Here is a 26,089-nt window from a genome sequence, read left to right as displayed (position 1 = left end):
CTTAGCTTAGCTACTAAGGTATTCGACCTTCCTGGAATAAGACAAACTTGATGAACACTTTGAAGACTTCTAAATCAAGAAGAATGGAGAGAGGCATTTTAGGAAAGAGGACCAGCCCAAGTGAAGGCATAGTTGCTGGACTCCCCATGGCATATATTCAGGCCTTTAAAAGTAACTGCCCAGACTTAGTCTGAAGTTTGGACAAGGTCGAAGGGGAAGAAAAGATTAGACAAATTCAGTGGAGTTGGGTTACAGAGGTTAATAAAGGCACTGAAGAGTTATACACAACAATTTCTCAATATAAAATAACTCTTTGAGCTCTTTCATCTCCTTTCTTTCTCATCCTCAGCTGCATCTTCAAATTCCAAAGGGCCTAAAATGAATCACCAGAGACCACCCAACATCTTCCAGACTTTTAGATGCAACTCAAAAGCATAGAAGTGTTCTTAATAGCGAAAAGGTTAATACTTTTCAAATCCTGGGTCAGCCTACCCCGAGAAAGCAAGAGACGTGCTGGTGACCTGGAAATCCCCCAGCCCCCAGGTGACCTCCCAGGGCGGCTCCTCCACATTCCACACATTTTGCAGTCTGGCCTCCTCAATGAGTCAGTTTGAAATGAAATTCAGGCTCACACCACATCAGAGATGAAGTTTTCCTCCTAAACTGAATTGGTGATCGCTCTAAAACCTAAATAGCTCATACATGGGTGTTTATAAATAAGTTGATCATCTCTGGGAGAAAACATAAAAACTGGCCATTGCAATTGCCTCAGGGAAAGATAGCTGGGTGGTCGGGGCTTACTTTGCTTCTCCCTCCAAACCCCTTGGAATTTTTCACTTTCAAAGGCTATACATGTATTATTATGTATTCGAAAATATGTTTATTGCAAATGAATTGATTATCCAGTGGCCTATTTGCCTGTCTCACAATGCATTCAAAGCATAACTGCCAGCCTAATTCCCCAAAGCACAGCTTCTAACACATCCTGCCCCTGGTCCCAAACCTTCAGTGCATGCCCATCACTAATAATAACTAATTCACATGGTTCCCAAGAATTGGTTTACTGATAGAATTTATGTTTCACACCACATTTTGAAGTAGGTTATGCCTTCTACGATAAGCAGTAAAATGGCGTGTAGGAAATTTAAAAGATTTGTTCAGGAGTACCCAACTCACGGGTAATACTGCTGAGACTGGAGCCTGGAATACTTGCCACTTTCAATGACATCATGCAGCCTCTTATAGATAGCATATTAAATTAAATCAAGACTCTTTGTATCTGCTCATCCCAATGTACAGAACAAATAAACAACAAGGTTCTACTCATAGCACAGGGAACTATATCCAATGGCTTGTAGTAACCTGTGATGAAAAGGAATGTGGAAAAAGAAAAAATATATATACGTGTGTGTGTGTGTGTGTGTGTGTGTGTATAACTGAATCACTATGCTGTCCACCAGAAACTAATACAACATTGTAAATCAACTCTACTTCAATCAAGAAAAAAAATGGGAAAAAAAAACTGTAGACTACCATTGATTTCTAACCTTCCTTGGAAATTTTCTCATGCAAATCCCCAACACCTATCCTTTGTTCCAGGTAAACTAGTATTTAAACACTGGTTCCATAAGTCCTTATTACTGACTCTCACTGTACCTTTTATCCTTTTCTTTTCTCCCCTTTAGAACATCTCCCCACTTCATTTATCATTCATGAAAATATTCTGCGGTGAACCACAAATGGTCCCTCTTAATGCACCTTTCCCTGATCCCTCCAGTCCTCAGTTATTCTCCAATCAGTCCATTATTGGTCTACTCATAAAATTGCATGTGGTTCTTAAATTGTAGTTGTATTGGCATTTGTTTTAACTTGACTACAAAACTGTAAACGTTGAGAACAAAGATTATTGCTATCCATGTTCATTTTTCCAAATATCTAACAAACTATTTTCACTTATCAGGCAGGGGCTCAAAAATATTGGTTGAATTTAGTTAAAAAATTGATTTTCTGGAAAACCAGGGGCGCATTGTAAGATGAAGCTAACTTTAGAGAGAACCCAGAAACTCAGTGGCGATCACAAACTGGTCGTTTGTGACGCACTGAAAGACAGATGTCTATCGTTAGACAGCACGGGGCTTGTTCTTTGGGGGTTTACTTTTTAATTTGAACTGTTTGCCAGCATTTTAAATCAGAAGATCTTATGCGAAAATCTGAATTTCTAGGTCTTCCTGAAAATGGGTAAATCTAGCAACACGAACTCTGCCCTGCCACGTGACATTTAGAGTTGATAAACTGTGCCCATCTTCAGTAAGGTGCAGGCTGTGTGGTGTGCCACGGTCCACTGTTCCTGGCGGTCTTATGCAGGGTGGAGGGGTGCTATACTGGTTTGTGATACCTGTTGAGTGCTATGCCTTTACACTTGCAGTTCCTACTAGAAATATTGATCCTTTTTCCTTCAGGAAAGAAGTCCCTAAGATTCATTACCTCCACCCAGAGTTCTATACCTATTTCATCAAATGCCTGGGGAAAGCAATTTTCTTAACCGTCTTTGAAAGAGTAACCCACCCTCTTCAGGTAGGAACACCTTAAGCCGAAGTTAAGTCAGTCATTACATTCAGGCTTATTAATGGAAATATAGAGAAGTTCTATACACATAAAGAAAACTGTCACTGGAGCTACAGGATGTCACACTGAGACATTACCAGGGAAACTACCTACTAGCCGGGGGAGCAGAATGCAAAGCAGGTGACTGAATTACATAGCTAGCAGGGATCTAAAGAAAGGCAATCCAATGCTTTAATTATTTTATGACATTCCTACCAAGTTGATTTTAAAATCCTCAACTCTCCAATGAGGGCCAGCACATTTAAAATCTCACAATTTGTACTTCAAAAGCATTCGTTTTCTCTTGTAGGGAAAAGATGATTTAATATAATTTCCCCTCCTTGGTCCTTCATTTTCCCTCCAGAGTAACAATAATCACACGTGATAGTCTTTTTTTTTTTTAATATTTGAAGATGATGATCATGTTACCTCAAAGTGTAACGTTCTTCAAGTGAAACACCTACAGTTTCTGGTTAGTAATACTCTCATCATCCCCTGGTTAAGTCTTCTCTGGTTCGTTACATTCCACCACAGTTCTTGGCACCCCAAACTGGCCATGGCATTCCAGGTATTGTCTGGTCCATCAAAGCATAGCAGAGTATACTGAGTCACTTCATTGCTATGACTTTATTTATGCAGTCTCAAAGTTTAACTAGTTGTTTTGGCAGCTGCAAACCTCTGTTGACTCACACCATGATTGCTCTTGACTGGAACTCCCAAGTTCTCTTAAACCTCATCTTCACCACCATGTGCTTCCACAATTGGACTCCCAGACTTCTTATTTATCCCTGTTAAATCTCATCAGGTTTATATTGGCCCATTATTCCGAACTGTCAGGGTCTCTTTGGATTTGATTCTAGAACGTGCTCTTCTTGATTTCTATCTCTACAAATCCGCTGTGTCTGTAGTTAATCTTTTCCTCCAGGCCACTGGAAAATGAGCAGAGTAGGAAAGGACCTTACTTCAGGTCCTCCTTCCTAGTTTCCATATTGAAGCTGGTCCCTCAATATTTCTTGAGAATAGCCATTTATCTGTCAATGATCCACTCAACTCTATTGTTAGTTTTTCACCTGTCTAGAAGAATACTGTGGAGGATAAAAAGACTGACTCCCTCAAGTGCACGTGCATATACAGGAATCGACACTTTCCCTGGGAGAGGACCCATAGCTTCCACTGAATCTTCAGAAAGTTTCCTGACATAAAAAAGATTAAGAACTACTGATTTAGTAAATTACACAATATATTAAAATACTTCCATTTTGTAAATCTCTAATGATCATTATTTATTGAGTGCCTACTGTGTGCCAGCAGAGCTCTAAATAATTGAGGGAGAGATGTGAACCTCTGCCCTCATGGAGTTTACATTCTAGTGAGGCAGAACACTAGACCATAATGACCAACATTAATAAAGCAGTCAAGGGGGGAGAGAATAGCTTAGTGGCAGAGTGTATGCTTACCATGCACGAGGTCCTGGGTTCAATCCCCAGTACCTCCACTAAATAAATAAATAAATAAATAAATAAATAAATAAATAAATAAATAAATAAAAATACCCAATTACCACCCCCACAAAAAATAAAAAAATAAAAAATAAATAGTGATAAGTGCTAAGAAACCAAAATAGAGTAGAGTGAAGGGATATGAAGTGGTGAGCAAGAAGGCTGCCTTGCTGAGCTGATGATATCTATGTAAAGATTTTAGCAAGTACAAGGCGCCCTGATACTAAAATTCTTAGTCTACCCAATGAGCAGCAAGGCTGCAACAGGGGAAGTAGGTGGAAATGATTTAAGAGAGGATTGTGGGTAGGGAAGTCAAAATGGTTCTTGGTTCTCCAACATTGGGGCATTTCCCCTCAGGATGCATTTGGAAATGTGGGGGAGAGGTATTTTTTAGTTGGGACCCTCCTGGCACCTCAGGAGAGCAGAGATACTCTGTAGGACGTTTTGCGTAGCAGGAAACTGTTTGCCCAAATGCCAACATCACCCCCACTGAAAGACCCTGAGTAAATTTAGCGATTATATAAACTCTGGATTTTAGTCTTAATGAGATGGGGAGCCATTAAAGATCCCAGTGCAGAAGAGTGAATGATCTAACACATTTATTAAGGCTCAGCCTAGCCGTTGTGTTTGAGGAGAAGATCAGGGCAGAAGCACAGAGACCAGTTAAGAGGCTGTCACAAGAACACGTGTAAAAGATGAGGATGGCTGGTCCAGGGTGGTAGAAAGGAGGAGATTAGAACCGGTTGGATTCTGAATAAATACTGAGGATTGAGTCAGCAGATCTTGCTGATGCATTAGAAGCAGCGTGTGAGAGAAAAAGAGGAGTAGAGGATGGATCCAAGATTTTAGGCCTGATCAGTATTATTTGGAAGGATAGAATTGTCATTTGTGGTTGTGATGGAAAACCCAGAGGGAAAACAATTTTGGTTGGAGGCAGAGGGATTAGGAAGAAAGACCACATTGCATAGCCATTTATGTTGATAGATGAACGCAGGTACATAAGGATATATACTGTATGTATGCGCAGTATATGTAGGTATAGTTACAGGGAGATGAAGAGATGGACATGAATGCTGACATAGAAAAAATATAGAGCTAGAGGTACAGAAATGTAGAAAAAAATTCTAAAGAGACCAGAAATGTTAACATCAGCTATCTCTAGTTTTTTACTTCCATGTGATGATTTTTCTCCTACATGTTTCTTAAATGATTTACATCAAACACGTCTTAATTTTGTAAAATGTAAGAATTTTGACTATCTACCACACTACTTCATAAAGCTCATTTATGAAAGCGATGGAGCTCTGATTGGGTTTTTCTTCTTAGTAGACTCTTCCTACTCCTCTCTCTCCATCTGCTTCCTCATCAGCTCGCCCCGGTCTCCCCGCCTTGAGACGCCACTTGGAGCGATTTTAAATCTCAGTCTGATTCTACCGTGGTCATTATAACCATGCAATACATTTCCAGACCCCCAGGATTTTCATTCCGAGGAGAAACGGTGGAATTGTTAGCAGCTGGGTCCTCTTTGAAAGAGCAAGCCGCACATATTTGTAGAGCTTTGGGGGATTGTGGGAGGAGCAAAACAATTGTCACTCGAGTCCCCTTTCCTGGCAGCACCTCAAAGGTTACCGAGTAAGAACAGCAGTGCCCAGCTGCCCTGAAAAGCCAAAAAGAGAGTGAAATTTAAAACTTGAATTGCCTCTCTAGTCTCATTATGTATTATTTGTCAATCATGGATAAAAAGTGGTTTTTGCCCTCCAGCTGCTAGCCCTGGGGTGCGCACATCACTCACTGGTGCCACTTTCTTGTGAAACATTGCAAGAAAATCAATGATTGCACCTTTTTTAAAAGGATAGGTGGTCTTTTTTCTCCCTCACTTTTTTCTTTTTTCTTTTTAACCTGATGGTTTAAACTAAGAAGGCAAGTCACTTGGGAAAAAAATGAGTAAACTTTGTTGTTACAGGGATAGACATCTTAGATATTGAAATAATGTGTATTAGAACACATACAAGGAACTTTTTTCCCTCTTTCCTTTTGGAGCCAAAATGTCTGAAATACACTGAATGGCCGCAGCCTGGAGGGAGAGCGATATCGTACTCCTTTGTCCCAGACCTTGCAAATGAGCAATAACATGCACATAATCACTCAGTGTGAAATGCAGACCTTTAAAAATAGATTCATTTTGACGCCTGCTTCTCAAGCTTGTTTTACAACATTAAAACACATTGCCCTCATTTGTACCTTTCATTCATGTGACAATGGAAGTGCTTTTTTAAAAAAATGTACTACCATTTTAGGACCTAAGTAACTTTTTACTGTACTGTGCAGGGAGTGAGGATACGAAGCTCAGATACATTTTCAGTCGATGTGATAAATACATATTAAACCACACTACACATGACTTTCTGTCTAGTGTTCCTTAAGCAAAGTACCAAAACATCACCTCAGTTATTCAAGCATATTCAAACAGGAAGCTTGTTAGCATCTCTTTGCATCTTTGGCTTGTATAAAAGAGAAAAGTCCCAAGAGAGGCAATGCTGAACTTTTTTTTTTAAAGATTTCTTTGACCAGGAAAAGTGCACTTAAGGCATTAGCAGTCACAGCTTTTATTCTTTGGTAAGTTAAATACTACCCACGAAACAATTCAGAATTGTGATTAAATGTACACATTCTACAGGTGAATCAACATGCTAACATAATTGATAACCTGCAATGAAACGGATCTTGTTGAAGTAAGATAAGACATTTTCTCCCTCTCATGCCTTTTTTTTCCCCCTTTTTAAAATAATTCCCTCTAGCAACAGAAGTTGATGCCAACTGGAAAAATCCAATCATGGAAGCTCCAGCAGGTCAAATTTCCCCTTTCATGCTCTCATTTACATGGAAATGTGAGGTGATCACATCTGTCAGAAATTTTGCAGAATGTAGGTTTGGGCAGTCGGGACAGTGCAATAGTTCGGGCCCACCTAATTCTTCAAGCTTCTTACTTTCTGTGGGCAGGATGTGCACCCTGCAGTCAGCGCAGGATCAAATAGAAGGCACTGGACTGGCCAGGCATCCAGCGAAAGCTGTGTAACGCCATGGCATTTCCTGTGGTTTCCATCTGAAGCTACAAAGGACTGGGGCAGGTTGGTCTGTACCTATGAATGTATGTATACAGACTGCCACCTCGGCTGGTTCTGATTTCCTCCTAACTCTCTCCAGGAACCCTGCAAGTGAACTTTGGTGAACTTGGTACAAGTTCATCGTTCATCACCAAATCTAAAATCACAGAAGTTTTGTCTGGGACTCAATTTCAAAATGAGGACCTGTTTTTCCAAGTTACATGTTTCCAACTATTGTTGATGATTTGGCCCTAGCGTCTGTCGTGTTTAATGTTGTACATTCCTGAGTAGCTAGGTATAGTGTAAGAGAATTGGCACATAGAGGACCAGCACCATGGGGGTGGTGTTGTAGAACATGTTTCATGAAAGATGCTTCCAAATAGGTGAGGATTCTGTGGTGGTCCTTGGCAACAAGTATCTCTGAGTTGCTTTTAACATTCCTCTTTTTCTCTTTATTCCTCTTCACCCTTCCCAACCGACCCATCAAAAGTGGGGTAAGAAGTTGGCCAAACTGAATGCTTGCTCTTGCTTTGTGGATTCTCCCTGAGTTCCCAATTTTATGCCTTTGTTCTGCTGTCCTTTACCTGGGGTATCTTTCTCTTTTTGCCATATGTTCACAATCTCATTAATCACAAAGTCTCATTTACAGACTCTTCATCTATGAAGCTTTTCCTGATCCTGTCAGCTGGAAATAATCACTCCTTTATCCGAACTTCCATAACTCTCACTGAGTGGCATCATCGCCATAGGGTATACACATAGATACACTAGAACATAAGATGCTTGAGGGCAGAACTAGCTCATTTTTCTATCCCTCAATTGTTAGAAAGATGATAGAGGCACTCAAATGATATTTATTGAAAGAATAATGAATGAATGAATGAATTGATGAATATTCATTGTATTTAAATATAAAGTGACAGGAGGACTTGAATATAGCCAATAAGTACCATAATAGAAGGCTGCAGTGAAAAAAAGTATTTAACGAAGAGAGACACATGCAGGGCCCACCTTGCTCTTGTAGACTCTTTGGTTAAGGCCAACCTCACCATCGCTGCAAGCCCCAGAGGTACAAGCACTGCTTGCTACATCCTCAGTCCCTTAGCACAGTAACTGGCACGTAACAGACACTCACGAAATGTTTTTTGAATGAATAAAACATTGAATTTTTGGATTTGCACATACTAACTACTACATATAAAATAGATAAACAGCAAGTTCCTACTGCATAGCACAAGGAACTATATTCAATACCATATAATAGCCTATAATGAAAAAGAGTGTATATATGTATTTGTATTACTGAATCACTATGCTGTACACAGACATTAACACTACATTGTAAACCGACTATACTTCAATTAAAAAAAAAAAAAGCAAAGACTTTTTATGTATAAGTCCCTAGGCTAAAAAGGGAAATTTTAGGGACATCAGAAGGAAAAGAAAATTAAAACAAAACAAAGCCTAAAGCATCTTAAGACAAACCATTAAAAAATGGTCTCCTAACTTCTACCTGTCTGACCCTGTCTGAGCCTCCTCGAGCTCTGAGTACTCTTCCTGTACAATGTCAAGTTGATGAGACAGCCACAAGTGATAATCTGTGTAAACTCAACCATTCTCTTATTAGCCCAGAAACAGATTATAAAAACTGATACTGGCTCTTGAGAATTCTTCTGCAGAGCACTCTCTTTTTTCCAAAGTAGCTCCAAACTTGATAAGATCCAAACCTTTGGAGGAGAGATTAGCATCAGACCCAGTGGGGATTTCTAATCACATAAAACAAGATAACATGTTATCTGGGAGAAAATTAATCCTCACTTATTTATGCAACTTGACACATGGGAATTCTCTTAAATAGCTGTCTGGTCCATTTCATTTCTTAGGTTTTATTGCTTTGACATCTAACTATCTTTAATTTATGAGTATTCAAATGGTTCTTGATTAAGATAACTAATAATTTTATTAGTTCTTGCTTCATAAAATAAGTCATATAATCAAACTCTGAAAAAGGTCATATTGATATCATTTTTTCAATGAGAACTCCAGGTTTATGACATCAGGTACCCAAAGTTGACAACATAAATAGATTCATTTATTTCTGCACTTACAATTTAGTATTATCTGGAAGAGATCTACAGAAAATTGCATGGTGGCTGGTGCTCGTTCATAAAGGAATGAAGAAAGGGATGCATGTTTGAATGAACTTTGTAGAACAAGTAACTGCTTGTTTAAAATTCCTTGCATTTCCAGACAGTTCTTTTAATTTTTGATGGTATCATATCCTATTTCAAAATTTGCATAAACTTTATAGAACTAGCGATTCACACCTCTTTCCACAAATGACTTTAAATGAATTCCTCCCTGATATGATTCCATTAAAAGTGAAAGGGAAAGTGTACCTTTATTTAAAAGTTTACCTACCTGGTTAGTGAAAATAAAAGGTATAAATAAGATGATAAAGAAGGAGTTTAAGATATTTCACTACCTCAAATACCTTCAACAATTTAGTAAATATCTTTCATATATTAATTATATAGCCAGAAGACATTTCTCAGTCATTAATATTACATGAAGCAAGCGCAGCCAAAAGGTGTTTAAATCCAGTTATATGCAAATTAACATTATTACATTATTGCCAAATTACAACCAATGAATTATCAGTTATTCTTAGTTACTTATTATAAAGAAAGCTAGCCCCAAAAGCTCTCTCTGTAGCCTGGCTTGTTACAGTTTATAATTGTAGTTATAATAGCAATCAAGTTCCTATAAAGTCACTTAAAGCATATTAATATCACGTTCTCAATTAAACTACAGTTTTACAACATCAAGCACTACAAGGTGAAAGTATAAACAAATTCATTTAGTTCAGTCCATAATTTTACCCTAAAATGTTCTACTTTGTGTGTGATATGCATTCTACTCATAGGATGATTTCTAATCCCCAAATACAAACTATGATGGCCTGCACAATTGCATTTCTGATCTGGGCTATACAGTAAAATAGCTTCAGAATTCTGATAAGGAAAGCATTCACTCAATATTTTTAGGTAATCATTAATTTTTCATTTGAAAGCACAAAGTGACTACCTCAGTGATGGGTTCAAGTGTAATCACAGGGTCCAAAGTGTTACATTAGTTAAAACATGACAAACAACCACAAATTGGCATTTCTTCTCTACCCTCTCTTATTCATGGAAACACTATGACCAGGCCAAACCTGTGTTAACACATCATTTTGAAAATTAATACCAATAAAGTAGGCAGAACAGGCATTCCCACTCCATTTTACCTAGGAGAAATTTGGGACTCAGAGATTCTAAGTTCCTCAAGATCACACAGTTGGTAAACAGAAGACCCAGAGAGCCAGATTGCTGGGAAAAGAAATTGCCAGGAAAAATTAATGAAGTATTTAGCATTCAGGTCAGTCAGAATCACCAGTTTTCCACTTCCTATATTTTTTCCCAAGAATCCTTATATGCTTTCCTATGGATCATCCTAATTTTTTTCTACTCATGTGATAGCATGTCATCTGTATGTGACCAGTTTATTCCAGCCAGATTTCTGTTTTCCATTATCCTTAGATTCAAGGTTGATATCCTTACACAGCTTTTTTTTAGGCTGTCAGTCAAAGATCCTGTAAGTGTTCCCTCTTTTCAAAGTACCCTGTACCTGAGAGAAATCAGAACAGGAGAAATAAAATTGAGCCAGGTCAGAAATGTACCTTAGAAAGAAATGTGCTTTGTGTACCTTCATTTAACAAACATTCACTTGATTCCTACCACGTATCTGACAATGACTGAGGAGGTCACTATCTAACAGGGAAGACTTACAGTAAGCCAAATTTGTATCCTGGGATGTATTCTAGTAGAAGCAACAAGACAGAGAGCTCCCAGGAGTGGGCATGTGACACTCGGGGAGTTAGGGAAGGTTGATAGAGAATGGACAATTGAAATAGCCATTGAAAGACCAAAAGGAATCAGCAAAGAAAGCCAATCCAGTCAAAGAAGAGAGTTGCCCAACCTGGTATGGATCTTTTAAGAATCCTCCCCTTTCTGGCAGAATGGGATGTGTCCCACAGAGCAGGGTATCCCCCTTGCATGCTTGCATGCTCAATTTTACTAAACTTTTCTTCTTGAAATACCAGTTTTCACCAGCTTTGTATGACCTGTCTGCTATTATAAGTTGGCCTCCATCCAGTTGGCTTGATAAAGGAGCCAATCTGTCTTATACTTTGATCCTAGCAATGGTTCATGTGTCAGCATATTTGTGGAAAATTCCTGGATTACACCACCCTCATTCAACCCAAAATGTAGCACCTTGTATTGAGCCATAACTCCTTTAGCAAGTCTGCCCCTTCCTCCTGGGCAGGACCTGAAAAATGGTGGGAAATCACAGGATGTTTTCCAGGGACAGACCAAAGTTGAATATGGCTAGAAACTATTTGGGGAAAACCAGTAAATACTAGTGCTAGGAAAATAAAAGCAACAACAATATCAATACAAGTTTACAAGCACTGAGCAGTAGCTCTCTGTCAGGCATCTTGTGAAGTATTTTTTGCATTATATAATTTATTCCTCACAATTCCATGAGGTAGATTCTTTTACTTTCCCTGTTTTACAAACGAAGTCACTAAAGTTTAGAGAGGTTCCGGTAATTCCCTAAAATCCCACAAATGGTAAACAGACCAGCTAGGTTCCCACTCACCCACACTCCAGAGCCCACACTCTTAAGCTGTATGCCTCCCAAATACAGGTCAGGTTGGCTTGCCGACCCCCATTTCATGTTTCATTAAAAATCTGAACTTGATCCTGACGAGGTGAGCTATTGAAGGTTTTTAAGCAGGGGTGTGTTTAGACTTGAATTTTAGAAAGATCATTCTGGAGGCATAGGATGGGATAGATAGAATGGAGAGTGTTCAAAGACTACTGCATGACCCCATGATGAGAAGATGAGGCCCCCAACTTGTGTGGTGGCCATGGCAGGAAGAAGTAATGAGAAGTATTTGAGAAGCAACTGACCACGTGTATATGGATGAGGAAGGTAAGCCAAAGAAGATTCCAAGATGGCTCTTCGTAGCTGCTAACAGTATCAGCAGAGAGAGAGCACAGAAGGAGCTGGTTTAAGAGGCAAGATATGGAGTTGTAGTACAGCCCACTACCAGACATACCTCCTTCTGTGATCAAGCTTGCTTGTGTCCAGATCGTTCTAAGTCAATTTTATAGCTGGGAAAAAAAAGTAACTTTCTTGGAGATCTGTTAAAGTGTGTGAAGTACATGAAGACAGAACCTGTAGACAGTCTGTTCTGATGAATGTGGCTTCACATTCCCTTCCTACTCCATTTTCTAGAATATTTGTAGGCACCACAAAGAGAATCCACTACTATCTTCCAAATCATCATCTGGGCCTTAGAGGAAAAGAGCCCACCCAGCAGGTTTTTAATTGCCCCTACATTTAACCACCCAAATATCCTTGTTATCTTCTTTTTTTTTTTTTTTTTAATGCCATGACTCATCAGACCACCAGGTAAAAAGCCCCAGGCCAGCAAGCCAGCAGCCAAGGAGAGCACCGAGAGAAGAGAGAATGACTCTTAAGGTCTCTTATTTCAAAAAGCTTTTGTAACTTATTCTTGCTGAGGAGAAAGCAAATAGTCCAATTTATTGAGATACCACAATGCTGACACAGTTGAAAATCAGCCCAATATCAAAATATAAATTGGCTTTCCATGCTAAGAAAAACAAAGCCATTGACATTTCCCGAGAGCCAAATATTTCATCACATGAACTAAAGCCTCTGTCTTAGTTCTAGGTCATATGTCAACAAGAGGGTGGTTTATTTTTTAAACTATGTGTCATGTGACCCAACTACATCATCTATAATAATTTTCTGGAGTGAACCAGACAACCAGGACCCTCTCTCAAACACAAATGCAGAGGCCAAGTCAAATCAGCAGCTGCTCTGGGTTTCTGAATGAGCTGTTGTAATTTAAATGTCTCATTCCATTGGGAACTCAGGGAGGTGACATAACCCAGAAGAAGCTCAGAAGCGAGAGTGTTTGTGGGGGTGGCTGAAGTATGAGACCTTTAAAGTCTGCCCTCCAATTCTGTCTCTGGGAGTCAATGAATGTACTTCAGGAGTTTTTGGCGCTCAGGACAAGCTTCTTGGGAGGTTTATTTGACAGAAAAAGAAAAATGAGGCTGCAAGTAGGTGGATATGATGAAAGGTTTTTCTTTACATCATCTTCCATGGAAAGTATTTTTAAGTAGCTAGTTAAACGGTGGGTGTCTATTATGCTCTGTATTATGAGAAAAGAGGATGTTCATCTTCTTGGACCAAATCCATACTGCAATGAAGAGGGCTTGAGACGTGACAGGCAGAGATCAAGTTGATTCTAGGATTTTGCTCAGCTAAGAAGAATATCATTAAGCACTTTCTATTTTCCGTTGTTTAAAAAACAAAATAGAGATAGTTAAAATGGACTTGGAACATGATATACAGACTGTTACTTTGGTTTTGTGGTCAAACCTCCTCGTGAAGGGTGGATCTTAATTTTTATTCTAAATTGTACACCGAATCAGTTTTTCTGTGTACTAAATGGTATCATTCAGTTAGCATTCAGTAATGCCTAATAGAATTATATGACTCTCAAAGTAGATGCAGCAAAAGCATCTGACAAGATAAGAGTCAATCACCTTTTGATGATAAAAATGTTCAACAAACTAGAAATATTATTCAGCCTTAAAAAAGAAGAAAATCCTGTTGTTTGCAAGAATATGGATGAACCTGGAGGATATTATGCTAAGTGAAATGAGCCAGGCACAGAAAAACAAATGCTGCATGATCTAACTTATATGTGGAATTTTAAAAAGTCAAACTCTTGGAAGCAGAGAGTAGAAGGGTAGTTCCTAGAGGATGGGGGTGGGAAGAATGGGGAAATGTTGGTCCAAGATTATAAAGCTTCAGGTATGCAAGATGAATAAATTCTGGAGATCCAATGTACAGCATGGTAACTATTGTTAATAATACTCTATTGTATGCTAAAAAATAGGTAAGAGAGATCTTAATCTTTCCTACAAAAAAAAAAGATAACAATGTGAGGTGATAGGTATGTTAATTACCTTGATTGATTGCGGTAATTATTTCACAATGTTTATGGTTTATCAAGACAGCACATTGTATATCCTAAGTACATACAATTTTAACTTGTCACTTGTACCTCAATAATGATGAAAAGAATGGCTAATATACTACCACTTAGAATTCTGCTTGCTGTATTATATTCCAGTTTGGGGAGAGCACCATGTAAGATAATTCTTCATATTGGCTAAATGTTCCAAGCAGGGTTTTTACTACTTACTTTTAATATTCTTTAAAGAAAACTTAGTTTTGGTTGGGCCAAACGCATTTTATAGATTTATATTATATACATTACATTGAATAGTAGTGTATACAATAAATATCTTAGAAACTTTCTAGCTAGTTTGGACCTCTTATCCGAATGTTAAGATTGCTATCAAAGCTAACATTTATGAAAGGATCATGGTGAGATTTAGAAAGTATTTAAAGACTCTGTCTCTGTAAAACATGTAAGGTCATTTGGTATAAGGGTCTGATTATCATGGTATAAGGTCATGTGCAGTGTCCTAGACCTTACCTTGAACTCTGAATTTATGTTCCAAGTGATATATAGTATTCACTTCAATTCCAAAGGATCGAGAAGTTACTCATATTTAATCATTTCTGTTATAGATTGAACCAGTTTCTCACCCTCTGTGAGAACTGCATATTAAGTTTTATGAGCTTGAAATTCTCCCATAGTTCATCTCATGTGTATCCAAGTGTTCTGTGTTACTTGGATCAAGGTGTTCTGTTTACAGCCTTGGAAATGCCACATAGCTTCCAGTGATTTCCAACCATCAGTAGAAGTTTGGACGTGGCGGTGCATATCAGATTTGTCTAGTGGACACCCGTAGACTTGGGATTCAATCCTACTCTGTTCTTGCCCTCTCTTGACCCCCAGATCCAGGACAGCTGGCAGGGCAGTCCATCCATAGCATAGCTTGGAAGCTGATCACACCCAACCAAGCCTCAAGGACTGCTCTCAAAATGGCGTTTGAAAGTAAATTGGAGAATCTTCTCAGGCCTTCATCTAGGACTCTTTTCCAAACTAGTGCTGTTTTTCATTTGATGCACTCAGATTGGAACAATTTCTCAAGTACTCTGACGCTGTCTTTGACCATGAGGAGAGAAGCGGGAAATGAAACCGCTGCTCCCACTCATCTCAAATACAGAAGTGTCCTAAGCAACCAAGATGTTCAGCCACACCCACCTCCTCCTGCTCCTTCTGGCCTTACATCAGCCTTAATCTTCGGTTCTGTTTTTGTTTTTTTTTTTCCCCTTGTTTTGGCTTTGTTTCTACTTTCTAACTCTTGGCTTAGCTTGGTCTTTGTCTTTCATTAAGCTATTTCAAGAAAACTGATTAAATGGATTAATGTGAGACTGGTGGGTGCTGCTTAGAAACCCTGGTCTCATATTCACCTATTCCAACGGCTTGGATAGGACAGTATGCTTGTTAATTTTCACACTCTATGTGGTAGAATTGATATTAATAGACTTTATATTTATTTCAACGCTTTGCTCTTTCAAGAAATTCCTGTATATGGTATCTCTTTGGCTTCCAGGAATGATGCATGCAGATGATAAGATAAGTTTCAGTTCATTCTGAAGGACAGCTTTCTATAAATTGACCTTCCCAAAAATGAAAGAGTACACTTCACAAAGAAGTGAGTTCCAGGCAATGAAGATATTACAGTAGATGGTAAAAGGTCAATCCTCAGGGATTTTGTAAAAAGGTCTGTAGTTTGGGTGAAATTTTGGGTCAAATAATACTATGATGAAAAAGAGAGCGAATGAATGAGAGGTGATACATATTAATTCAGATACATTGTCTTGGGAGAAAGAGAAATTGAGAACACAGGCTGCAGTTTTCTTAAAATCTTTGGCAAGGTTATGGAACTCCCAAACACAGGTTTAATATAGCACATGTAGTGGAGCAATTCGTCATTTTTAATGTTTTGTTTCAAAAGTTCAATAAGAGTCTGAAATAGTATAGGTCTAAATCGTGGTCTCAGGATTACACCTGGGATGTGTGATTTACTTCTCCTTAGACCAACTTGACCAAACACAGAAGAGTTTATGGGACTATATCTGAAGGATTAAGTGTAAGTGGGAGCAAGATGCACACGAAGACTGAGGATACCACCAGGGTATAGACAGAAGGAAGGGGTGGGAGAGCGGCTGGCTGTAGACAGATCTGGGGTGGCCAGAATGAAGGTAGCAGGGCTAGTAGCCCAGCATTGGGCAGGGCGAGAATGAGGTCACTGCCCTATTGAATTAGAAGCAGAGGAAACAACCAAACACCAGAACTGGTTTGCATGAGAGCTTCCACAGCTGGAAGAAATGCTTCCCTTCTTTGCTCCGAGACCATCTCCAGTGGAATGTTTTAGTGAAAGGTTCACTTGGCCTAGTCCAAATTTACCTTAAGAAAAAAATCACTTTGTGACTTTTTAGAAAAAATATTGTTAATGATTTTATAGTCCTGGGGCAGGTAGGGCAAGGGACCAACCCATTTGCTTTTCTATTTTACTGAGGTAATTTTTTTTCAGGTGCCATATAGTATCATATCATACCATATCATATAACATAACATAAATAACATTAAATTCTAATCACTTGCTGTGTTTCATATCTAACTCACATCACACACACACACACACACACACACACACACACACACACAAAGATTGTGAGTAGTGTTATTTGCCTGGCTCGGGTACATTTCCTGTCCTACACCTGGATCACCACTGACAGGAGAGACTTGGTCATAATGCACTAGGCTAAAAGATCCCAGATGCTCTTCAGATTTTACCATGTGTAAATATGTCACCTGGAAAATGTTCAGGTTAGTATATGTTGCTCATTTTTTTTTCAGGGGAAACTGACTATAAATTACAAACAATGCTTTATAAAATGTTAAGCACCCAACACTTAGATCTTGTTGCTGTTTTTTGTTTTACCATTCTCCAATAAAAGAAACCAGGCTCCTTGGAGGAACATCTGATTCTAGGACTAGGGCAGGAGATATATAAAATGATCCTGGAGCATCTCATAGTGCCAGAAAGTAAGGAAGTTATTTTTTAAAAGCAAAACAACAAAACAAAAAGAACCTAAAAAGACCAGAATGATGAGGGCATGTCAGAGAGGCACAGGAGCCGACTGAAAGCTCTGCCAAGGGCCCAGTCAAATCTAAAATGATTTGAGCAGCAAAGTAAAGTTGTACTGGATAGTAACTCAAAATAGTAAATAAATATTCTTAAGTCCAAATGGTTATAATAAGAAAATATGATTGGTTAAAAGAATAAATTGCATAAATAGACAAGTCTTTCATGCAAAAAGAATTCCAAATAACTTATGTAGATATTCTGCCCTCAAGGCAGTGGAACATAACTCCCTCCTTTTAGTTTGGACTATAAAGAATAACCTCCTGCCCAGGAGTACTGGATGGAAAAGGTGATAAAGTTTAACTTTAGATGTAGAAGTCTGACAAATACTACCTGAACCAAGTGGTCAAGGTTAACATCACAGTCGTAAGTCACAGATTCAGCACTTCACCTCCGTGCTCTTCCTCCCCAAACTCATAACCTCAAGTCTAATTGTGAAAAGAAATCAAACAAATCCCAATTGACCATGGCTCCTCCCAACTGTCAAGGTTTTAAAAACAAGGAAAGCTTGAGAAACTGTCACAGCCGAAAGGAACCTAAAGTGATATGAAGTCTAAATGTGATGTGGTTGGCTGGATCAAATAAAGGATATTAGGATAAAACTAAAGAAATCTGAACAAAGTATGGACTCTGCTTCATAACAGTGTATCAACATTGGTCCATTAACTGTGACAAATGTACCATACTAGTATAAGATAGAAATATTTGGAGAGACTGTGTATGAGGTATATGGAAACTCTGTACTATCATTGCAATTTTACTGTAAATCTAAAACTATTCTATAATAAAACTATTAAAATATGTAATCCTGTCAGTAAGAAGTAAGGAGAAATTCAGTTACTCACCTTTCAAACTTGCAAAATCAGGTGTCTCTGAGACAAGCTCAGTGCCCAGTAATAACTAAATATCGAAGGAATGAATGATTATATGGTTCAATGCATCAAAGAAGTATTTTGCTAAAAATGCTTTTTGAGAACATTTGGTAAAAACAAAAGGCGATAAGCTGCTCGTAGTTTGGAGACACATCAATTCCTTCTGGTCCCTCAGGCACCATTATATGTTCTGGTAAAACGCAATGAATTAAATCTGCCCTGTTCAATACCTTAGCTATTAGCCACATGTGACAACTGAGCATTTGAGACATGCAAGTCCAAACTGAGATGTGCTGTTAGTGCAAAATACACACAGCATTAAAGACTTGATGTCAACACAAAGTAGGAAAATATATCATTAATAATTTTTTATACTGCTTGTATGTTGAAATGATGTTTTAGATATAACAGTTTAAGTTAAAGGTGTTATTAAAATTTATTTCACTTTTTTTTTTTACTTATTCTAGCATGGCCAATAGAAAATAGAAAATAGAAAATTTTAAATTACATTTGTGGCTCACATCACCTTTCTATTGGATGGTGCTGGATTAAATGAACCCCAGGAACCTGAAAGAGTTCATGGATTTCCCCAAGGTAAACAGAGTCCATCCCAGAATGTGTCACTCCTTTGTGGGTTTCCGGGCCCCCACCACAAATAGCTGGAATTGTACTACATTAAAGCCATTTCTCTGAGATGATTTTTGCCACCGTGAAAAACCACCTACAGAGATAAGAAGCTTTCTTGGTTTCTCTCCCTTATTATCTTGAAGATTACACATAAAAGGGAATGCTGGACACTCACCTCTTGAAAGGTTTGTCAGAGAGAAAATTAAAATATAAAATGAAATACGTGCCACTGTATAGAGCACTTCTCATACTAGCTTTTTTATGGGTTTACCTTTGAGGTGGAAATGTAACTTCTTTCAAAGTTCATTTGCAACAACATTTTTAAAAGCATGAAAATATTCTAAGGCCGTAGGATCCACATTATAGAAAAGTGACCTGTCAAAAAATGAGACATTAACATGTCAGCTGCTTGGACAGCAGAGGCTACCAGACAACCAGCACAAACAATGAACAGGAGCCAGCTTAGTTGCTAAATGTAAATTTCCTCTTGAAAGTTGAACGAAGAATAGGCTTCAGCTGGTACGGAAGGCAAATGTGTGTGTTTTTTTATTTTAACAAAATTTTGGTTTTTAAATTATACTCCCTTGAGTACATTGTATCTTCAGAAGAAAGAAAAGCCAGACAGAATGTTTCAGTTTGACACAGCAACGTAGGTAGATCTGATCATAAAATTTCTAAGTGTAATTAAAGCTTATCAAGATAAGTAAGGTAAATCAATTGCCAGTAACTATGGTCGCCCTCTGCTCCAAATGGCTCTTAGAAGGAAATTATCCAAAAAGGGAGGCGGCCCTGTTTTTTTCATGTAAGAGCCTTGGAAAAAAGGATTTAGTGTGGAGTTTGCCCCACTCTGATGGGTAGAATTGAGCATGAGATGTGGGAAGGGGACAGCATAAAAGTATAATTGATGTTATAATTTATAACATAGCTATCCTATACATGCAATGCCATCTGTATTGGCATCACAGGAGATTCATCCTAAACACTGTAGTCAGTAACCAGGACTAGCAATCTATGTATCTACACATGTAGGAGCCAGATGAGAAAACAGAGGCACAGAAAGCCCCAGTCATTTGCAGGCATACAGTCATGCGGGGGGTCCTGGACTGGGGCTCTGTGACCCTGGGTTCTTTCTAGGAACCGCCCCTGTCTCTTTTCCAAATATCATCCTCAGCAGACACATCTAACAAGTATTCAGGGAGTCTACAGAACACGTAGTGCCAAGTTTAAAAAAACCCACTGGCGAAGCTCACGTTGATTGACCCTGATTCTTTTCTTGAAGCAAAGGGAAGAAAAGTGGCTTCTACCCTTTCACTGTGTCTCCCGCTGAGACCTTTCTTCCTTGACATTATGAAAGCTCTGTCTGAATGGCGTTACTCTGCCTCAGGAGTTCAATGTAATTGACTCATATACCCATGCAAAACCTACCAAGCTTCTGAAGCAATCACAGGAGGCTCACGGTGGGAGTCTAGACAGGTTCTGACACATGTGAAGAGCAGGAAATGTGTCCCGTGCATTTCAGCATCTGTGCAGGACAGACATGCTTGCTGTTGTGCCTCGGGCAGAACCAGCTCAGTGTGCCCCCTTTATTCCAGCTCTGAAACCCAAGTCCTGTGTTTAGGGCCAGAGGAAGGGGTGGAGGAGGGCGCTCCTTGCTGCGTTAGGCCAGCCCTGCTGTGCGCGGCTGGAGAAGCACATCAGCAATAATTTAGCAGGCAGCAGCTGCAAGAGCGGGGTCCCTGCCAAGTGCCAGTCTTTGATTCTCCTCTCTACCAGGCAGTAGCTAGTTCATTCCCTGGGCACCCAGCCATATTTCAGAGAGAGCAGGACTGGTGATGGCTGGGACAGTGCAGACACACAGCCCCCTGAACAAGCCCCCACTATGAACCATTAACAGTGTGGAAGAATTGAGCCATTAGCAGTAACTAAGAGGAGACAGGGAATGATTCATTTAAAGAATTGTAGAGCCAGTGATAAAGTATACAGTTCTAAATAGAAACATTATAATAAGCAGGACGCGATTTAAGAGTCCTTGCTTGGAGGGTGGCTTCTAAGGTAAGGTCCAATTTTATATACATGGATTCTCATGGAGCTCAGTTGGTTTTCTAATTAAAAAATAAACAATCCACCATTTCCTGTCAGATCTCAGGGTGGTTCCCTCGAGCCAAATGAGCATCAGTCATTCCAAACCTGAGATAATCAATGGATTGGAGTGTGTGTGGGAGGTAGGGTTTATGAAACATCGGCTGCCTCAGCAGTGTAAGAGGCTCCTTGAATTACTGCTACCCAACGAACAGTCATTCATAGCTTCCCTAGTTTTTCACCCTCAGTCTTATCTAGATCAGATCTGTAATTTCAACACCAAGTCCCATTCACTGTGGCATGATTGCAGCACTCTGTTTTTATTGGAAATGGTAGGTCTTATTCTAACAGAGCCCCTAGCTTCTGTTTTTGGCAATCTGGCTTTGTGTTTGTTGTCAGCCTAAGGGGTTAAAATTCATTTTCAATAACAGCATGATGGATGCAAGCCTTCTTTTCACTGGCCTCAGGAACAATTTGGTGATTTGCATTTAAAGTCACAGACTCTATTTGGGTTTAAAAGCCAAATTTAATTGGCTTTTTTTTTGAAGGTACAAGAGGAAAATAAAATCGTTATTGAATCAACAGTGAGCTGATCTGGCATGTTGCAGAGAAGTTTTTGAATACTAACAATAGGTTAATTCTGTAATTTAAAATAGATGACAATATTCTTGCAGTCGCCATGTTTTAACACTGTATTCATTTTTTTTTTTCAAGAAAGGAAGAACCTTGAAGCATCCTGTGGCCTTAATCTCTTAGAAGTCCTAGGGGATGCTTGAGCCAATTAATAAAGAGCCCCTTCACTTGAAGGATTTGAAAGCCAGCATTTGTGGTGAACAGGGAACATCAGTTAACCACATATTAGGGATGATTCCTTTGTTCACTGTATGAAAGTGGTTTCTCGCAGACATTCTTATATTCCTATACACAATATTTATCTTCTTAAAGCCAAACTAATTCAAACGGCCGACGTGACCTTTAAATAGTATTTTTTCTGTCTCTTAGAAAACCAATTTAAGGGTTTCACGATATTAGTGGGATTTCCCCTTTTTTTCCCTTAGTCTTCAAAAGATTTTTCTTTCATCTTCTTTTTCTTTCTCCCCAGCTATAAAATGTGCTCATTATGGGCCTATCCACCAGCTACAAAAGGAAGGAGACTCCTTCTATTCCAGCAGGTATGAATCTCAATAGCTCCTTTCATCTCCAGTGAGTTCAGTTCTGCTCTATTTAATAAAACCTAACACTTCACTTATCAGAGTCATTAGAAGGAAGCAAGACTGGAAAGAGGAAAGCCTTCATTTACTTCACTGTCATACATAATTACACCATTTATTTCCCCAACGTGCTCTACACTTTTCCAATACCTTTTTTTTTCCTTTCAGAATATTTCTGAAGGAAAGCTCCTCATATAGAAAACAAAGACTAAGCAGCAACAAGAACAAAACAAAACAAAACAAACCACTCCTTCAGAAACCAAAGTAGTTCAAGTATCAGATAATTAGCACCAAGTGCCAGGATGCTGTTCATCTCCAAATAAACCAAATCTCCTTGAATATCATTGTCACTTTTTTTGTTTGTTTGTTTGTTTTTTCCTCTCTACTAAGGTGAAGTGTACGTGATGAACCAAGTTTTCCCTATGGCACAGTGCAGAAGGGATTTAAGTCTGATAACTTTACAGGGCTATAAATCTCTGTGGACTGAAGATACAACTGATAAAACTCATAACATGAATCTTCTGAAGCTACAGTCAGAAATCCAGTGTTACAGGAGCACAGGAAAACCAAGCTCAGTTAATTAATTACTTCTAATCAACCACCTCTTGTATAAGAAACTAAAAGATGAGATTAATTGGAAGTGCAAAATGTCCTGAAAATTACCAGCATTATGTCCATAGGGAAGTGGATTTCAGTGGCTTTCCACCGAGGTCATCCATATCCCCATTCCCCAGAGTACTGTGAGCTGTAAGATGAACTGTCAGCTGATCCTGACTGATGTTAGCTCAGATGACTGAAAAAATGAAATCACATCATCTAAGAAGTTTTTAGTCAGAAGAGACCCCCCAAACCCTATATAGTGTTTAATTTGTTAACCCGAGTTCATAGCCTCCTGAATATAGAAGCATAATTGTTCATAGGTATGTGCATACTTTTAGGAAGAGGATCCTTAGGTTTTGTCAGCTTTCCTAAAAGATTGATGACCCAAGGAAATGTAAAAATTATTAATCTAGTTCATTCTCCTTCTTTGCAAGAACTTGCTATATAATGAGGCTGTATTTTTTTCTAATGTTCTAGACCAATCCATCAATTGATGATTACCTGCATAAAGTCAGCCACTACTGTGTGACATTCTCCACATATAGTTGGTTCAGTATATTTAATGAACAGAATCAGAAACTTTGCCATACAAAGCAAAATGTTCTCTAATTTGCCCTTGGTCTTGTAGATCAATTGCTTGATTAGAGTTGTACAGATTAACCCTACCATTTTCATTCTTCAGAAATCATTGCTGGATCTTAGTAGAACTCTCTATAAAATATAATAAAAATTAATTTTTGAACATTTCCATATTTTTTCAAAGCATTTGTTAAGATGTGCAGAACTATAATTTCTAATCATAAAGAGTGGAACTTTAAACCAGAAATATGAATTTCATTGAGGAGTGAACTGGAAACCTGTAATATTACAGATGACATGTGCACCATATGGAAAACGTTGTTCACAATTCAAGTTGTACCTTTCAAGTGTCTCTCACATCTCAACATGGTTTTGTTTTTCTAATATAAAAAGGTCAAATCCCTGGTATTAGGTGTCTTTTGCTGACACATGACATCCTGCAGTACCGAGAATCTTTTTTGTTTTGTTTTGTTTTTCTACTTCTACTTCTCCTGGTGTTAGTTTAGTCCTCATCTGTCCCCCACCTCCCACATCCCATATATTCTTCCCTTTTTGCTTAGCCTTATGAACCAGAAAAAGAAAAAAAGAAAACTTGTAATGTCATGTAAAAGTAGACCAAAATAAACTATCCTCACAATTACATGGAAAACAACAAAATCATGAGTAATTACTGTCTATAATGGTAAAGCAAAAGTCAAAGACTCCTGTAATAGGAAAGAACAAATCTGATTCCCTATCGGATCTATTTCTTTTGCTTTAACCTTTGTATTCTATTGCTTTTGCTACAAGTTCATCACTAAAGCGATGCTGCCTATAAGCTTAAATTATATATAATGGCTTATCTCTGGGAACCCTGCCTCCTAGGTAATGAGCCTTAAGCTAAAAATACCTTTGTTTAGCTCACAAGGGAATGTCCTGACCAGGCCCACCTGTGATTAATTGCAAGAAGGAAGAAATTGACACGCCCCCCCTCCTGAGGCTGACCTGAACCAGGAAGTGTTTGACTTTCCTCCCTCCCCTTTTAGTATAAAAGGAGCCTGACTTGTGACTCAGGCAAGATGGTTCTTGGGGTGGAAGGGGGTGTAAGGGAACTGGTCCATCATCTGCTTGGTCAGCTAGCTTTCTGAATAAAGCCGCTATTCCTTGCCCCAACAAGTCATCTCTAGATTTATTGTCCTGTTATGTGGTGAGCAGTACGAGCTTGGACTGGGTAACAAATTTTGGAAAGCCAGCCAACTGCCTTGCTGCTCCTGGCCAGTGAGGCCTGGTTGGGGAATTTTTCGGTAAGGCCTTTGCAGCTGCTGGGACCACTTGTCCTGAGGTTTTCCGTTCAAGGTTTCCCAAAGCGGCACCGGCTGCCCCAGTGCTTGACCATTGGAGCAAAGAATTGAGATCTAGGAGTCGACGGGCTCCATACAGTAGGGTAAGTCACTCTAGTGGGTACAGCCGGAAACTTTGTTTCCTCTCATCTGGGGCTTTTTTCTTCCAGAATATGTCCATTTGTTTTGTATTTGAGTAAGGGACCCTGCTGGAGAGAGGAACTAGTTGCTGAACTTTTACCTGATTTGAGAACTGGTTTGTTTTTCTTTGGATGCTAGCATTTGTGTGCATTGTTTGTGCTCTATATTTCTGTCTTTAAAAAATGGGGAATGTTTCAACTATCCCTAAAGAAAGTCCTCTGAGACACATGTTGGATAAGTGATCTGATTATAGCTGTGACCTTATGACTGAAAGGAAGATGATATTTCTTGTAACAACGTGTGGCCACAGTACCTGTTACGATCTCAACAAGGGGTTTAGGCAGAGTTAGAACTCTGTGTACCATGTAATGCCATTCTTGATGTGTTAATTAGGTTGTTTGTGGTCCCTTGTGTTGTTGGTATATATAAAACCCCAAGACCAAACTTAAGGGTTTATTTCGGGATTTCTGTTTGTCCTTTGGGTTTCCATTTCATTTTCTTTTGGTACTATTTCTCCATTTACAGTCAAATCAGTTTTGTGACACTTAGATCTTTTACTGATGTCAAATGGAGGAAAGAAACAGGAAAAAAAAAAACCCCAAAAAACTGTTTCTTCTTGTGTGAGAGAAGGACTTGCCCAGGGAGAAGAGAAAGGTTCCACTTGGTTTCTAAAATCACAAAAAAGACCCAGCCCAGTAATTAGCCCAGTGGGTTGATGCCATAGCAAAAACGCACCCTTTTAATGATGAGAGATGATCAATTGCTATTTATGGGTTTATAGTGGCTTTCGAATGGCTTTATAGCTATTCTTTGAGGAAGAGAAGATCCTTTACATGCAAGCACTTGTGCTATTACATCAGGGAAGATTAGAAAACGAAGGGAACTAGACTGAGGATGTGTTGCTTCAAACCTTAACTTTTCTGGCTGAGCTGGATGTCCAAGCCATTATACCAATATATTCACCCCTTCCACCACCTTCCACTTCTATCCAGTCCTAATTCCTGACACTGGGGCTCAAGACTTCCCCCTTACTGGGATCAATTAGAAAATCCTGTGTTAGTTTCTGGGGCGCAAGGCTTGGTCTGGTTATTGACATCTGCGACCTAACAGGGCACCAGTTTGGGGCGGAAACCATTCTCAGAGCAGGGCAATCTCCCTTACACTGTTAACTCATAGA

At 39.0% G+C, this 26,089-nt stretch overlaps 1 protein-coding gene across 1 annotated transcript in view; it reads left to right on the top strand.

The window, feature by feature from the left end:
* The window catches only part of LOC102531415 (V-type proton ATPase subunit S1-like protein), a 561,646-nt gene that overhangs the window by 519,668 nt on the left and 15,889 nt on the right, over window positions 1-26,089 (top strand). Inside the window, exons 15-16 of the mRNA XM_072958437.1 lie at window positions 18,824-18,950; window positions 22,165-22,234. The gene's annotated coding sequence lies outside the window, so the exon portion shown is untranslated. The remainder of the gene's footprint in view (window positions 1-18,823; window positions 18,951-22,164; window positions 22,235-26,089) is intronic.

The sequence above is a fragment of the Vicugna pacos genome, chromosome 3 (assembly GCF_048564905.1).
Source record: "Vicugna pacos chromosome 3, VicPac4, whole genome shotgun sequence".
In the NCBI taxonomy this organism is placed as follows: Eukaryota; Metazoa; Chordata; class Mammalia; order Artiodactyla; family Camelidae; genus Vicugna; species Vicugna pacos.
This window is presented reverse-complemented; position numbering and strand designations above follow the sequence as displayed.